Raw genomic sequence first — 18,362 nt, 5'->3', positions numbered from 1 at the left:
TTGACCTTAAATGGAAGAGAATACTTAAAGAAACAAATCAGGAGGACTAAAAGAGGGAATGAGGTTGCTCTAGTAGATGAGGTGAAGGATAATCCCAAGATACATTAAGAGCAGTAGGATAGTAAGGGACAAAATTGGTCTTCAGGAAGATCAGAGGGGTCATCTATGCATGCATGGTGCTGAGAGAGATGGGAGAGATCATAAATGGATTTTTTTAAATGTCTGTACTCAGGAGATGGACACAGTCTATAGAAGTGAAGCAAAACGTCAGTGAGGTCAGGGACTGTATGCAGTTATGGAGGAGGAGGCGCTTGCTGTCTTGAGGCCAATTAGCTGGCTAACCATCAGAACTTAAGAGAGGTTAGTTAAGAAATTGAAGGGGCCCTAGCAGAGTTATTTAACACGTTCTTAGCCATGGGTAAGGTGCTGGAGGATTAGTGAATGGCTAATGTTTTTCCGTTGTTTAAGAATAAACAAGAACAAGGCTCCAACAATAAACTAGGAAATTAAAGTCTGTTAAGCCTGATGTCAGTAGTAGTTAAGTTATTGGAAGGTATTCTGAGAGACTGGATATATAGGTATTTGGATAGATGGACTCATTTGGGATAGTCAACATGACTTTGTACATGGTAGGTCATGCCTAACCAATCATTGGAGGAGTTACTAGGAAAGATGAATGACAGGCAGTGGATATTTGGCAAGGCCCTGCAATTGGAGGTTGGTCAAGAAGGTTAAGTTGCTTGCTATTCAGGATGAGATATCAAATTGGATTAGACAGCTGTATTTTGGAAAAAGCCAGAGAGTGGTAGCAGATGGTTGCCTTGCTGACTGGAGGCCTGTGATTAGTGTTGTGCCACATGGATTGGGGCTGGGTCTCTTTCTTTTTGCCATTTGTATCAATGATCTAGATGGTAATATAGTAAACTGGATCAGCAAACTTGCGGATGACACCAACATTGGGGATGTAGTGGACAGCATGAAGGCTATTGTGGCTTGCAGCGGGATCTGAACCAGCTGGAAAAATGGAAGATGGAATTTAATGCAGACAAGTGTGAGGTTTCGCACTTCGAACTACAGTGGGATTTAAGTGGTGAGTGGTAGGGCACTGTGGAGTGTGGTAGAACAGAGAGATCTGGGAAAACAGACCCATAATTCCTTGAAAGTTGTGTTACAGACAGATAGGGTCATAAAGAAGGCTTTTGGCACATTGAGTACAGGAGATGGGATGTTACACAATCAAGAGAAGATCTGCAGATGGTGGATATCAGAGTCACCACACAAAATGCTGGAGGAATTCAGCAAGTCAGGCAGCATCTATGGAAAAGAGTTAGCAGCTGATGTTTTGGGCTGAAAGCCTTCATCAGGCCATGTTGACATTGTATAAGATGTTGGAGAGGCCTAATGTGGAGGATTGTGTGTAGTTCTGATCACCTACCTACAGGACACACATCAATAACATTGAAAGAGTGCAGAGAAGATCTACAAGAATGTGAGGACCTAAGTTACAGGGAAAGGCTGAATAGGTTGGGACTTCACAATTGTGAGAAAATCTTCAGATGCTGGAAATCCAAAGCAACACACACAAAATACTGGAGGAACTCAGCAGGCCAGGCAGTACCTGTGGCCCTGATGAATTGTTGACTCTTTTATTTTTTCTCCATAGATGCTGCTGGCCTGCTGAGTTCCTCCAGCATTTTGTTTGTGTTGCCATAGGGTGGAACTTTATTCCCGGAGCATAGGAGAATGAGGGTAGATTTGACAGAGGTGTTCAAAGTAGAGGGGTATAGATGGAGCAAATGCAAGCAGACTTTTTCCAATGAGGTTGGGTGAGAGTAGAACTCGAGGTCAGAGGTTGAGAGTGAAAGGTGAAGTGTTTAAGAGAACCATGATGGGATCTCCTGCACTCAGGTTGGTGAGAGTGTGTGATCAACTTCCAGTGGATGGATACATGGATGGGAGGCTATGGTCATAGGACTAAGCAGCATAATAGTTTGGCACGTAATGGATGGTCTAACAGGCTTGTTTCTGTGCTGTAGTACTCCATGACTCCACTTATACTATATTTTTTTCTGTTCTAATTCAATAGCCTTGCATTTCCTTAACTTGTACTGCATATGCCAAATCTTTGTCCACTTACTGAATCTATTCCCTTGCAGGCTCTCATTGCATGCAGATCCTTGTTCACTAATTTAGCTGCAGAACACTTGTTTATCCAACTCATTAGTAGACTATTAGCATTGAGACCACTGCATTAATCCCCAAGAAAACCCACTTTGTGCTGAGTGCCATTTTGGCTCTGTTTACTAGCATCCTGTGTGCTCATACATTGATAGATAGATAGATACTTTATTGATCCCAGAGGAAATTACAGTGCCATAGTAGTATTACAAGTGCACAGACATAAATGTTAGAAGAATAAGAAAATAAGTTACCCTCAGCACAAAATGTACAAGATTTACAAGTCAAAGATGACAAGATTTACAAGATTGCCAAGTTCACACTGATAAGATGATGGTGCAAGAATTACCGTAATATTATACAGTAATGGGTGCGCATTCACACCATCCATATAAAAAGTGACGGTAGTATTGCACAGGGTGTCTGCGATAGCAGAGTGTGCTAAAGAGAGCTATAGAGAGCTTAAAAGGAGCTCTGGTAAACCGAGGTTAATAACTGTCTAACAGGAGGGGGTCGTCACTTCCCCGGCTATAGGTTGACTCATTATAGAGCCTAATGGCCAAGGGTAAGAATGACCTCATACAGTGCTCTTTGGAGCAGAGCAGTTGTCTTAGTTTATTACTAAAAGTGCTCCTCTGTTCAGCCAAGGTGGCATGCAGAGGGTGAGAAACATTGTCTAGAGTTGCCAGGATCTTTCATAGGGTCCTTTGTTCTATCACAGCCTCCAGTATGTCCAGTTTGACTCCTATGACAGAGCCAAGCTTACTTATCAGATTATTGAGCCTGTTAGCAACACCCGTGTTGACGCCATTGCCCCAGCACACCATCGCATAGAAGATTGTACTGGTGACAACGGGCTGGTAGAACATGTGAAGGAGAGGCTTGCATACTCTAAAGGACCTCAGTCCCCTCAGGAAGTAGAGGCAACTCTGGCCCTTCTTGTACACTGCCTCTGTGTTAATGCTCCACTCAAGTCTGTCATCCAGGTGCACCCCCAGGTACTTGTAGGTCCTCACCATATCCATGTCCTCACTATCAAAAGAGGGAGTAGTGCAGGCTTAGTCTTCCTAAGGTCTATCACCATCTCCTTTGTCTTACTGATGTTGAGCTGCAGGTGATTCAGCTTGCACCATTTGACAAAGTCCTCCACCAGGGCCCTGAATTCATCCTCCTGTCCTCCCTTTATACACCCAACTATGCTGAGTCATCAGAGAATTTCTGCAGAGGACATGACTCAGTGTTGTATCTAAAATCCGAGATACACAGAGTAAACAGGAAGTCACCGATACAGTCCCCTGGGGGCCCCAGTGCTGCTTATAGCCATGTCTGACACACAGCTCTGAAGCTGCACAAACTGTGGTCTGCCAGTCAGGCAGTCCATTATCCAGGATGCAATGGAAGTGCCAAGCTGCATTGAACAGAGCTTTCCCAGAGCAGTGAGGGCTGTATGGTATTGAAGGGACTTGAGAAGTTAAAAAAACATGATCCTCACAGTGCTGCCCCACTTATCCAAATGAGAGTAGGTTCTGCTCAGCAGGTAGATGACAGCATCATCGACTCCAATGTGCTCCTGGTAGGCAAACTGCAGGGGATCGGGGGTTGATCTGACCAGGGGTCGGAGGTGAGCCAGATCCAGCCTCTCTAGGGTCTTCATGATGTGAGGTCAGGGCCTCAGGACGGTAGTCATTCAAGACTTTCGGTTGGAACTTCTTGGGTACTGGGACCACACATGATGTTTTCCACACAGTCGGGACCCTTTCCAGGCTGAGACTTTGATTGCAAGTGTGCTTCAGTGTGGCATCCTTTTCGAATTTAACTTGGAAATCTGCTTACTGGTTCCTTCATCCCTCCTGCCACTTATTTCATCAGAACTTTTCATATTTTTTATCTGGGTCTTACTCACAAGTGATTGCCCATCTTTGAGAAGGTGGTGAGCTTCTGGTGCAGGTGTTGTTGGGGAAGGAATTTCAGCGTTTTGTCCCAGCGGCAATGATTTCATTTGTTTCCACTCAGGAATGTGGAGGAGAACCTACAAGTAGTGTTGTTCTTCTGAAGCTGAAGCCCTTGTCCTTGGTGGTAGAGGATGTGGATTTGGGTGGTGCTGTTGGAGAATTCTGGGCAAATAACTGCAAGGTATTCCCTCACTGCTGGTGTAATTCTACTAGATGCTCTGATCATTCCAGCTTAAGTCAAAACCAGAGATCAGTAGCACTGAAGTTCATACTCCCTTGTTTTTATATTAATTTACAACTATAAATATTCAATAATATTGATTGTCTTCTCACCTGCTGCCTTCAAGAATTTGTGAAAATGATTTTGTCTTGTGCTTCTCTGTCCCATCCCATTCAGTTTCTCTTTCACTGAAGTCACTGAAGTGTGTCACTTCACACCTGCCTGATCAAACCAGCAGCAGCTGCAAATGCCTTTGACCTTCTAAAGTTCAATCATTATTTGCCAAGTTTTATCTGCATAATCTGAAGAGTTATAGGATGGCATAGGAGAAGAACTTGGACAGTTTGCCTCAGATTTCAGCTGCATTGGAAGTCACAATTACATCATAATGAGTGTACGGAGGCCAACGTGAGGTGGATGAAGTGAACCTATTAAAAGGGATGCTCAGTATGCATTGTCTGTTGGGATAGGGCTGTTCTGACCTTGGCGCCAGAAGGAGGAGATCAGGGGAAGGGATCCAAGCATAACGTGTTGGCTTTAGAAGGTTTGGTAATTTGCTGGATGAATGATATCCTTTATAAAGAGGATTGTGAGATCTATGTGTTGTCTATGAGAATCAGGTTTGATTTCACTGGCATATGTTGTGAAATATGCTGCTTTGAGGCAGCAATGCATTGCAATCAACATACTAAAACTATAAATTACAATAATATTTACACATATTAATCAAATTAAATAATTAGTGCAAAAAGAGAGCAGAAAAAAATAGTGATACCTTACTCCATTGTTCATTCAGAACTCTGATGGCGGAGGGGAAGAAGCTGTTCATAAGATGTTGAGTGTGTGTCTTCAGGCTCCTGTACTTCGTCCCCAATGGGAGCAATGAGAAGAGGGCTTGCCCTGGGTGCCGGAGGTCCTTAATGACGGATGCCATGTTTTTGGAAGATGTTGTTGATGCAGGGGAGGCTAATATTGATGATGAAGTTGGCTGAGTTTGTAACTTTCTGCAGCATTTTCCAATCCTGTGCAGTGGCCCCTCCATAGCACACGGTGATGCAACCAGTTAGAATGTTCTCCATGGTACATCTGTAGAAATTTGCAAGAGTCTTTGGTGACGTATCAAATCTCCTCAAACTCCTAATGAAGTATAGTCATTGTTGTGCCTTCTTTGTAATAGCATCAATATGTTGAGCCCAGGATAGGTTGTCAGAGATGTTGACACCCAGAAACTTGAAACTGCCCTCCCTTTCCATGGCTGATCCCTCGACTTCCCCTTCCTGACATCCACGATCAATCCCTTGGCTTTCCTGATGTTGAGTGCAAGGTTGCTGTTTTGACACCACTCAACCAGCTGATCTATCTCACTTCCATATGCCACCTTGTCAATATTAGAAGTTGTGTGATTGGAAAATTTATAGATGGCATTTAGCTGTGCCTAGCCACACAGGCATGGGTGTAAAGAGAGTAGAGCAGTGGGCAAAGCATGCACCCTTGAGGTGCACCAGTGTTGATCGTCAACAAGAAGGAGATGTTATTTCCGATCTGCACTGACAGTGGTCTTCCAATGATGAAGTCAAGGATCCATTTGCAGAGGGAGGTACTGAGGCCCAGGTTTTAGAGCTTGTTAATTAGTAACGAGGGTAGGATTGTGTTGAATGTTGAAACTGTAATCAATAAACAGCCATCTGACGTAGGTATTGCTGTTGTCCAGGTGATCCAAAGCTGAGTGGAGAGCAAGTGAGATTGCATCTGCTGTAGGCCTATTGTGGCGATAGGCAAGTTGCAGGAGATCCAGGTCCTTGCTTAGGAAAGAGTAGATTCTGGCCGTGACTGACCTGTCAAAACACTTCACCACAGTAGGTGCGAGTACCACTGGGCGATAGTCAATGATGCAGCTCACCCTGCTCTTCTTGGGCTCGGTATGATTGTCACCCTTTTGAAGCAGGTGGGAACCTTTGACTGCAGCAATGAGAGATTGAAGATGGTACCTAGAAATAACAATGGCAGAACTATTACATGGAGAAGACTTTTAGTGTTGTGTTTAATTCCCCTGGTAGCAGTGTTGAAGTTCTTGATTTGATGCATAGATTAGATGAAGAAAGGCAATAGTTTCACTGGGCAATTAAAACTTTCAACTGGGTTGCATTAGCAGAGCCAAGTGAGCTGAATTAGGAGCTAGAATTTGGCAATGAGCCAGCTGAAGTTTGCAATCTAACTGTAAAAAATTGCCGAACAGTGTTAATGAAGCTCAAGGTTCAGGAAGTGAGAAATGTAGAACGGCCGAGGTTTAGGTAGAGAAGTCAGGAGACAATGTGCAAAATGGATGAATCTGTTCCTTGGTAAAATGCCATCTGTTAAAGGTGCTCAACCAAACAAGACATTGCTGTAACAGAACTCCACTTACCGATGGAGGAATGCCATGGACATTTGAAGGTCTGCAAGACACCATAAAGCTGACAGACAAAGCATGTGATGTGTCAAAACCTGGTACTGACCTTGGGGGTCTGAGAGGAGGCACAATGTGCAAAAGGTGGCAAAATGATTCAGGGCCACAAATAAGAACATTCTCAAGGAATATTCAGATTTGTATAGATTGTGGGAAAGAACAAAAACAAGTGATGTGGGTCCCTTCATTTACTTATTGGAAAATACAGTGCGGAACCATCTATTTAACTCTAGATTAATCACAGGACAATTTACAATGAGCAATTAATCTACTAACCATACATCATTGGACTGTGGGAGGAAACCCATGCACACACAGGAAGAATGTACAAACTTTCTTACAGAGGACGCCGGAACTGAACTCTGAACTCCAAAGTCCCAAGCTGCAATAGCATCATCTAATTGCTGTGCTATTGATTAAATGGGAATATTATTTTAGTCGAAAATAAGAAAATCAAAATTATGTTGAATGTGTAGATGAAGGTAGGCAAGCATACGAGATGCAACATTTGCCCTTTCACCTGTCCAATGTGGAGAACAGAAGGCACATGGTGGAGATGCTCTCTCACGGTTCCATTGACCTGCTTTCAATCCCAACCTTTTTCACATTGTCCCTGTAATTATTTGGGTTTCCCCTCCCAACCCCAAAGATGTGTGGGTCGGTAGGTTAATTAGCCATTGTCAACTGCTGAATATTAAGAAGACCAAGATTATCTCGACCAGCCGTATTAACTCCGTGGTAATGAATGGAAAGGAAATGGAAGCAGTGATGATTTTGTCTTCCTCGGTTCAAACATTTCTATAGATGGTGACTCCAGCCAGGAAATTAAATGGTGTTTACTTCTGGGGAGGGCAGCAATAGCAAATTTAGATAAGATACTGAAGAGCAGAGAGACAACATTGTCTACGAAGATCTGTATAGTCAAGTCTCTGGTGTTTCCAGCTGTGAGAGCTGGACTATTCGTAAGGCTGAATACAAAAGAATTGATGCCTTTGAACTTGGACGCTGGATGGAAGTGTTAAGAGTTCGTTGGACAGCAAGAAGGTCCAACAAGTCAATCTACTGTCCTCTACTGTGCCTATTGTCTTGTTTATTAATTATTGTACTGCCCTGCACTGTTTTGTGCACTTTATGTCGTCCTGAGCAGGTCTGTAGTCTAGTGCAGTTTTTATGTTGTTTTACGTAGTCTAGTGTAGCCTTGTGCTGTCTCACACAGTCTAGTGTAGCTTTGTGTTGTTTCATGTAGCACCAGGGTCCTGGAGGAACATTGTTTCAGTTTCACTATGTACTGTACCAGCAGTTTATGGTCGAAATGACAATAAACTTGACTTGACATGACATGACTTGATTACTTGAAGAACTACACCCAGACTGCTTGCTAGGAGGCTTGATTATGAGACAATATTTTGTCCACATCATGAGAAGACAGGATTGCTTGGAGAAGACGCTCATGTTTGGTAAAACAGAAGGTAAAAGAAGGAGAGGACGATGGATAGATAATATTATTCAGACAACGCGTATGATCTTGGGGGATGTTAGAGAGGCAGCTTCCATAAGAAGGCTTGGTGTGCAGGAGTCCATGAGGTCACAAAGAGTCAGAGTCAACAACAGCTGAACAAGAACAAACTGCCTCAAATGACTTAGTGAGTGGTAGAAACTAGGGGGAGCGCAGAGTGAATTAGGATTGGTGAACATGGCTACTTGGGATTGCTCGATGTTCGGAGGGAACTTGGTGAGCTGCAGGGCCTGGTGACGTATGTGGTGCCCAGCTGTACAACTCCAGTTACACTTCCCATGTGAGCAGTGATTTACTTCCAAACTTTAAATGAATTTGCTGTTTCTACTTTGGAGAAAGCTGACGGAATCTGGGGCGTGGCCATGCAAAGCACCAGTGTTCAGACAGTAGCCTCTCACACAGTTCCAGCAGAACAGTATTACATAGGAACAGACTCAGAGTGATCGTACAAAAGCCAAAGATGGGTTTAGAGTGTGTATGTCTAAACACACCAAGAGTGGCTGGGAAATATGTTGGAGAGCTGCAGGTGAACATGGCTTTGTGCATAAATGAAGTGGTGGAGGAAACCCAGATATTGGTTTAAAAATGGAATTGTTGTAAATATTCTCAGACATAAAGAGGGGAAATGAACTGGCAGAACTGATTAAAGGAGATATTATCATGCTAGAGAGAGAGAGATTGTCCTTGTGTGGTCAAGGACAGAATCCATCAGTTTAATGTTAAGTTAATTAAACAACAGGCTACCAAGTAGAGAGAAGGAAACAGAGCAGCAAATCTACAGGGAAATTACAAAGATAGGTGATAACAGGGGACCTTCAGCTCTCCCCATTCTGACTGGGATATTACCAGGGGAAAGGACAGAGGGAGGAATGAATTTCTCTGAGGAGAGTTTGCATTCAGGTTGTTCCTGATCCACTGGGGCTTGTATGAGGAGTGAAATGGGCCATGTTGGCAAGGGTCAGTGGGAGGAGAATAGCACCCCTCAAGTCGAGAGTTTCGGTGATGGAAGAGAAACAGAGAATAGTGAGAAGACTGAGCAGATCAGGCAGCATCTGGAGAGGAAGAAGTAGAGTCAACTTCGACCGGAAACATTAAGCTGCTGATGTTTTTCCTGCATAGTTTCAGACTTGCTGCATCTGCTGTTCTATTTCTTTTTAGTCAGGCAGTGAACAGGTGGCTGAAGTGAAGAGTGGGAAGGGGAGGAGTCTTGAGGTTTGTGCTACTCTCGATTCAGTCCCCAGCAGTGGAGGCTGATGGGAGTGAGCATGCTCTGAAGACAGCCTGGATCCGATGCTGATCAGTAGCTGGGAACGCAGAAAGGCTTTGCTGCAACCGTTATCATACTTTCCATCTGCAGCATTTCCTCCGATACTTTAGGACATCATGGAGAAGGTGCACAATGATCCAACGGGGAGAGGATGCCAGAAGCTCACGTTGACAGGAGAGGTGTTAACTTTCCATGTTGCTGGCTTTCAGGAGGGGGGGAAGAAGTTAACTAGTACAAACCTGGAAGGCAGTAGCCCATAGGTTGTTCTAGTGTGTAGAAAGTGAACAAACAGGGTGGATCCATATCTTGGGTTGCAGAGTAGAAAGGTGGCTTCAAGCTCCTGGGTCAACGGGACCATTTCCAGGACAGGAGGCATCTATTCAAAGGGAACAAGCTACAAGATGGGCCAAACCAATGGGACCCATGTCTTTGCGGTGGGTTCACTTGTCTGGTCGGTTCAGAGTGTACCATAGGGGATTGATTACGAGAACGTGGTGAGTGTGCATGCGGCTGACTGATCGTACGATGATTTGATCGAGCCTCCTACACACAGAAGGCTCTCTCTTTTGGCACGGACTTCTGTCATACGTGTTTTTTGCCCAGGCATGCTCGGTCCGTCGCTTCCGCACTGTAACATGTCGAGCTAACGTGACTCAGTAAAAATACTTAATCCCACTACTCCATCGCCATTCAATACAGAGAAGTGGAAAGGAGGCATGAGGTGGGCAGGTGAGGGCACGTGTTGGATGGCATGAGGGAAGGCAGTGGCAACAGCTTAGGCTGGAGGAGGTGAGGGAGGCATTGGGAAAAGAAAGACATAACTTCACAAAAGCACAGACTGGTGGATAGGATGGTTGATGCACAGGCAATGTGTGTCTGTAGTGGCCTTAGAAATGGTGAGCACCTGGTGTATGGATGTGTCATGTCCATAAGAGACAAGGAAAGGAAACGAGGAACCAGAAGCAGGTTCTTTGCACGGTTGATTCACCTCAGAGCCTTTTGCCTTCACCAATCCCAAATCCATGGATTTCCTTCGTACCCAGAAGTATGCCGGTGAGGAAAGGATTAGAAAGAACAATCAGGAGGAAGATTAATAACACAAATTGCTGGAGGAATTCAGCAAATCAGGCAGCATCTATGGAGGGGAACAGTCTATATTTGGGCCCGGACTCTTCATCAGGACTGGAAAGGGAGAGGGGGTTTGAACTAAGAAGCTGGGAGGAGAGCAATGGAAGAGGTAAAGGGCTGAAGAAGAAGGGATCTAAGAGGAGAGGATAGTGGACCTTGGGAGAAAGGAAAGGAGGAGGGGAGGTAGCTTGAGGGGGGTGATGGGCAGGTGAGGAGAAGAAAAGGGGTGGGAGGGTAACCAGAACAGAGAATGGAAAAGAATGAAAGGGAGGGAGGGAGAAGAATTTATTGGAAGTTAGAAAAATCAATGTTCATACCATCGTTGGAGGCTACCCAGAAGGAATAAGAGGTGTTGCTCCTCCAACCTGAGTTTGGCCTCAACACCAGAAATCTCATCTGTTGGAATAGAAATGGGAGGTTGAAATCAAGAGTAACACACACTTATAAAGGCTTGAGTTAACTAAGGCAACCAGCATAGATTTGTAAAAGGCAACGTTGGTCTGAATAATCTGACTGCTTTTTAGGTGATTTAATAAATGATGTTGATGGAGAGAAGTTTCTCAGTGTCACTGAACAGAACAGAAGGAACTACAGTGAATGAAGTCATTGCACATGTAACTGAAGGGAGCGTGGTACTGTATTTCCTTTACTGTCTCCACCTCATCTCCCACCTCACTGTCTTCTCCTTCCTCCTGCAATGTCTGTTGCTCTCTCACTTTCTGTTCCTCTGCTCACCACCTACTCCCTCATTCACTGTTCCTCCCCTCTCTCACTCTCTCTGCTCGTCTCTGTCACTGTCTGCCCTCCCCTCTCTCACTGTCTGCTCTCTCCTCTCTCACTGTCTGCCCTCCCCTCTCTCACTGTCTGCCCTCCCCTCTCTCACTACCTGCTCCTTCCCTCTCTCACTCTCTCTGCTCATCTATCACTGTCTGCTCTCTCCTCTCTCACTGTCTGCCCTCCCCTCCCTCACTGTCTGCCCTCCCCTCTCTCACTGTCTGCTCTCTCCTCTCTCACTGTCTGCCCTTCCCCTCACTGTCTGCCCTCCCCTCTCTCACTACCTGCTCCTTCCCTCTCTCACTCTCTCTGCTCATCTCTGTCACTGTCTGCTCTCTCCTCTCTCACTGTCTGCCCTCCCCTCTCTCACTGTCTGCCCTCCCCTCTCTCACTACCTGCTCCTTCCCTCTCTCACTCTCTCTGCTCATCTCTGTCACTGTCTGCCCTCCCCTCTCTCACTGTCTGCCCTCCCCTCTCTCACTGTCTGCTCTCTCCTCTCTCACTGTCTGCCCTTCCCTCTCTCACTGTCTGCTCTCTCCTCTCTCACTGTCTGCCCTCCCCTCTCTCACTGTCTGCCCTCCCCTCTCTCACTACCTGCTCCTTCCCTCTCTCACTGCTCCCTCCTGTGACATTTGCTGTTAGTTTGCCCTCCTTGGCTTGTAGGGCACATTCTGTAAATTTTTATACGTACTAGTTTAAAAATCAACTTGTTGTTTGTGTCTTATCTGGGATTTTATTAAATCCATTTTGAATCTTTTGCCAAATGAGATCTGCTCTCCTAGAATGCCTGAAGCACATCTTTGAAATCTTCACATGGAACTGACTATTTCTGATGATAATGCCAGGACTTTGCCGAGAAGCCTCGTCTCAGGACTGGAGACAATGTAGATTTACAGCTTGACCACAGCTCAAGTAGAAATACTTTCTCAAACTCGTCTCACTAATTGCCCTGTCATTTTCTGTCAAGCAGGCTCAGATGTGTGGAGGCAGTCAAGGGCTCTTGTGAACATGGCTGTCGTTTCTGCGAAACTGCTGCTAAAGCCCTAGTTTATTACACTGCAGACCCAAGGACAAACCGCTCAGGCTTTAGGGAAAAGCAGAGTATCAGTGTACAGTATTAGATTTTAATATCTCTGAGGGAGAGGAAATCCTCAGGTGGCCGAAGTGTTCTCATCGGTTCCAGTCATCTGCTGATTTTGGAATCTCCACCTCGCTCTGAAATCCTAGCCCAGAGCTTGTTCTTTAAAAACCATTTGTTATTGCCCTAACACATTCACATTGCTGAAGTAGCAAAAAGATACAACTGAAGGGAGAATTCATTAAATCTAAAGAGAAACGTAGTATGCAGCAGAAAATAAAATGGTGATGGAACAAGCAGTTGCCTGCTGAAACAGCTCGATGTGCAAAACAACTGAAAAGGGGATCACAGTGTTTATTCTGGATTCCTGGTGTCTGGGGGTTGGGGGCGAGGTAACAGCTATCGAGGATGTACAAAGAAAGGTTAGTAATTGGATACTAAACGCACTTAATACCCGTGTGATTCTGGGGCTGTGGTTCCCACCCATCACTAACCAGGCGGCGATTTGGTTCGATGCTGACAGCAGGAGGGGCCAAGGTGCCCGAATGCTTGGCATCAGGTAACACCAGCTAAAGCTGCTTTAAGCCAACATCTGTAAAAAGGGGAGGTGCAGCAGGCACTGGTAGCTCTGGACTTTGGAATCTGACCCAGGAGGCATTCTGATGATGGCTCTGTGGCTGGAAGAGAGGCAGAGACAGAGGGAAAGTTTGCTTTCCTTAGAAGCTCTAAAGCATTAGAGCATTATAAAAGGTGACCTTTCAGTTCTCAAGTCTGTATTGGCTCCAGTGAGGTCCATGTCCCAACTTCCTCCCCATATCTCTGCAAATTCTGTCCTTTTCAATGCTTTTTGTTATAGAGTGCCATCGAGTTGTCATAGAAACATAGAAAACATACAGCTCCATACAGGCCCTTAGGCCCACAAAGCTGTGCCGAATATATCCCTACCTTAGAACTGCCTAGGCTTTACCCATAGCTCTCTATTTTTCTAAGCTCCATGTACCCATCCAGGAGTCTCTTAAAAGACCCTATCATTTCCACCTCCACCACTGCCACCGGCAGCCAATTCCATGCACTCACCACTCTCTGTGTAAAAAAACTTACCCCTGACATCTCCTCTGTACCTACTTCCAAGCACCTTAAAACTATGCCCTCTCGTGTAAGCCATTTTAGGACTGGGGAAAAGCCTCTGACTATCCACACGATCAATGACTCTCATTATCTTGTACACCTCCATCAGGTCACCTTTCGTCCCCTGTCGCTCCAAGGAGAAAAGGCCGAGTTCACTCAACCTATTCTCATAAGGCATGCTTCCCAATCCAGGCAACATCCTTGTAAATCTCCTCTGCACCCTTTCTATGGTTTCCACATCCTTCCTGTATTGAGGTGACTAGAACTGAGCTCAGTACTCCAAGTGGGGTCTGACCAGGGTCCTATATAGCTGCAACATTATCTCTTGGCTCTTAAACTCAATCTCACGATTGATGAAGGCCAATGCACTGTATGTCTTCTTAACCACAGAGTCAACCTGCATAGTGGCTTTGAGTGTCCTATGGACTCGGACCCCAAGATCCCTCTGATCCTCCACATTACCAAGAGTCTTACCATTAATGCTATATTCTGCCATCACATTTGACCTACCAAGATGAACCACCTCACACTTATCTGGGTTGAACTCCATCTGCCACTTCTCAGCCCAGTTTTGCATCCTGTCAATGTCCCGTTGTAACTTCTGACAGCCCTCCACACTATCCACAACACCTCCAGCCTTTGTGTCATCAGCAAATTTCCTAACCCATCCCTCCACTTCCTCATCCAGGTCATTTGTAAAAATCACAAAGAGTAGGGGTCCCAGAACAGATCCCTGAGGCACACCACTGGTCACCGACCTCCATGCAGAATATGACCCATCTACAACCACTCTTTGCCTTCTGTAGACAAGCCAGTTCTGGATCCACAAAGCAATGTCTCCTTAGGTCCCATGCCTCCTTACTTTGCCTTGCAGGAGGTACCTGGTCAAATGCCTTGCTGAAATCCATATACACTACATCTATGGCTCTACCTTCATCAATGTGCTTAGTCACATCCCCAAAAAATTCAATCAGGTTCATAAAGCATGACCTGCCTTTGACAAAGCCATGCTGACTATTCCTAATCATATTATGCCTCTCCAAATTTTCATAAATCCTGCCTCTTAGGATCTTCTCCATCAAGTTACCAGCCACTGAAGTAAGACTCACTGGTCTATAATTTCCTGGGCTATCCTTAATCCCTTTCTTGAATAAGGGAACAAAATCCACAACCCTCCAATCCTCTGGAACCTCTCCTGTCCTCATTGATGACGCAAAGATCATCACCAGAGGATCAGCAATCTCCTCCCTCACCTCCCACATTAGCCTGGGGTACATCCCATCCGGTCCCGGTGACTTATCCAATTTGAGGCTTTCCAAAAGCTCCAGCACATCCTCTTTCTTAATATTTACATTCTCAAGCTTTTCTGTCCACTGCAAGTCATCCCTACAATCGCCAAGATCCTTTTCCGTAGTGAATACTGAAGCAAAGTATTCATTAAGTACCTCTGCTATTTCCTCTGGTTCCATACACACTTGATTGATCCTATTCTAACCATATAACCATATAACAATCACAGCACGGAAACAGGCCATTCCGGCCCTCCTAGTCCGTGCCAAACTCTTAATCTCACCTAGTCCCACCTACCCGCACTCAGCCCATAACCCTCCACTCCTTTCCTATCCATATACCTATCCAATTTTACCTTAAATGACACAACTGAACTGGCCTCTACTACTTCTACAGGAAGCTCATTCCACACAGCTATCACTCTCTGAGTAAAGAAATACCCCCTCGTGTTTCCCTTAAACTTTTGCCCCCTAACTCTCAAATCATGTCCTCTCGTTTGAATCTCCCCTACTCTCAATGGAAACAGCCTATTCACGTCAACTCTATCTATCCCTCTCAACATTTTAAATACCTCGATCAAATCCCCCCTCAACCTTCTACGTTCCAATGAATAGAGACCTAACTTGTTCAACCTAGTTCAACCTAGTTCAACTTGTTCTCTCACATCTTATCCTCTTGTTCTTCACATACTTGTAGAATGCCTTGGGGTTTTCCTTAATCCTGTCCACCAAGGCCTTCTCATGGTCCCTTATGGCTCTCCTAATTTCATTGTTAAGCTCCTTCCTGCTAGCTTTATAATCTTCTAGATTCCTATCATTGCCTAGTTTTTTGAACCTTTCGTAAGCTCTTCTTTTCTCTTGTCAAGATTTACAACAGCCTTTGTGCACCACAGATCTTGTACCCTACCATCCTTTCCCTGTCTCATTGGAACATATCTATGCAGAACCCCACGCAAATATCCCCTGAACATTTGCCACATTTCTTCCATACCTTTTCCTGAGAACATCTGTTTCCAATTTATGCATCAAAGTTCTTGCCTGATAGCCTCGTAGTTCCCCTCACTCCAATTAAACATTTCCCTAACTTGTCTGTTCCTATCTCTCTCCAATGCTATAGTAAAGGAGATAGAATTATGATCACTCTCTCCAAAATGCTCTCCCACTGACAGACCTGACACCTGAGCAGGTACATTTTCCAATATCAAATCAAGTACAGCACACCAATATCCCCATCCCGTTTACTAGATTGCTGCACCTTCCTATGCATTGTCACCACTTCTCTGGATTGAATCCCATTGGCCACCCGTCTACCCATCTGACTACCCCAGGGTCAACTCTTTCATCATCTGCAGATTTCTTTATGTGTTAAATCTAAATCTTGTCTTAGTCCAAACAGGTGAACTGAGAGGACAAATAAGAGTGAGTGATGATGGAGATGCAAGATTCGGGCCTGAATATTGAAGGGTTCACAACCCAGAGGAAGGACAGGTCATGTGGGAAAGGTGGCGGAGGGACGTTAATTAGTGATGGCCTTAATACCTCAGATAGGGAGGACTTAAGTTCAGGAAACAAGGATACATTGAGCAGCACACACAAAATGCTGGAGGAACTCAGCAGGCCAGGCAGCATCTATGGGAAAAAGCACAGTTGACGCTTCAGGCCAAAACCCTTGGGCAGGACAAGGGTATATAGAAGTGGTTTGTGTTGGAAATAAATAATAGATTCAAAGAAGCCATGTGTGGGAATGAAGTGCAGATCCCTGAACACAGGAGAAGTCATGGGAACTTCTCAGGAATATACGGTAATAGTATCACACAGTCAGTGAAACGTTCATACAGCGTTCTTGGGAAAGTTTCTTAGAAATGCTCACCTGGTGCCTGAAAGATGGTAGGTTCTGCCAGACAATATTGTGCAAAGAGGTGGGGAAAGCTCAGTCATTGTGTGACTGAAGTTTGGATTTAGTTCAAGGGAGAGAAGAAAGGGTCCGTATCTAATATTTTAAACTTAACTGAGGCCAATTACACGAAAGCAGAGGGAGCTTAGGTGAAATGGAAAAATTAGGTAAAGGGATCAGAATATTGGTCTACAAGAGGGTCTTTCAGAGTTCATGGGATGTATACATTTCAAAATGGGCAGATGGGTTTTTGGATCCTGATGGATTTCACCCCAGGGGTTAAAAGGTGTAGCAAGTGAAACTGATGATTGAAGTTTTAACTTTCCAAAGTTCCCCATGTTCGGGGAAGGATCCACAGCAGACGTAAATGCTTTCCTCAAAAGGAGACAGAAAGCACAAAATCTCGACAAGTTAGTGCAACATCTGCCAGAGGAAAAATGTTAACAGCTACAAGTAAAGAAGTTGTAGCAGGGTACTTAGAAACATTCAAAGTCAAAAAAGAGAATGGTGGTGGTCCCATATAATAATTAAGTTTCTGGAAGACTTTGGAGGAGGTGTGGAAATGGTCAAGGAGGTCACATATAGGGCAGGCGGCCACTTGGCTGGCGAACAGGAAAACAAAGGTGGGCATGTGGTCTATTCCTGTGAATAAACTTAATGTTCACATACTGCATTTAGGAAATAGGAAGAGTAGGCCACTCGGCCTCTCATGTCTGTCCTACCCATCTGATCTGCCCAGGCCTCTTCTGTATCAGATCCCTAATCTGCTTCTGCTTTCCCTTTCCCAGCCAGCAGGGAAAGGAATTCCAGATTCGATGCACCACAGTTTTAAGTCAGCGCTTCATAATCGTATAATTATGTCCCTTTGAGATTCTCCTATTAATGGAAAAATCTACCTTGTCAGGTCCCCTCAGGATCTTATAAATTTCAGTAAAATCACCCCCATTCTTCTAAAGTACAAAGAATAGAAATGTAGTTTCTTAAGCCACTTGTGATAGGACAACCCGCTCACCCCAGGAATAAGCCTAGCCAATCTCTTTAGCATTGCCTGCTGTGTTAGTAAACATATCTAAAATATGAGGACAAAAGCTACAGACTACTCCAGGTGTGGCTTCACCAACACCTGTACAATTGTAACAGTGCTTCTCTATTTCTACAGGTCTACACCCTTGCAACCAAGACCGATATACTGTTTGCTTCCCGATCACTTGCCCTACTTGCATCATTTTGTTTTGTTTTGTAACGCATGCACAAGAACGGCAAGATCCCTCTGTGACTTCACTTACCTCTCCCTGCAATTCCACTCCACATGGATAACAATCCACCTTCCGATTCCTTTTACGAAGTGCATGAACCTCACCCTTTCCCATATTACACACTTGACAAAAGGGGTTTTCTGTCTACATTCGGCTGCAGAGTCGAAATAACTTCATCACAACATGCCTTCGCACCTCTGCCCTCTCCTGCAGGTTATTACTTAACCGTATTTTGC

The sequence above is a fragment of the Hemitrygon akajei genome, chromosome 21 (genome assembly GCF_048418815.1).
Source record: "Hemitrygon akajei chromosome 21, sHemAka1.3, whole genome shotgun sequence".
Classification (NCBI taxonomy): Eukaryota; Metazoa; Chordata; class Chondrichthyes; order Myliobatiformes; family Dasyatidae; genus Hemitrygon; species Hemitrygon akajei.
This window is presented reverse-complemented; position numbering follows the sequence as displayed.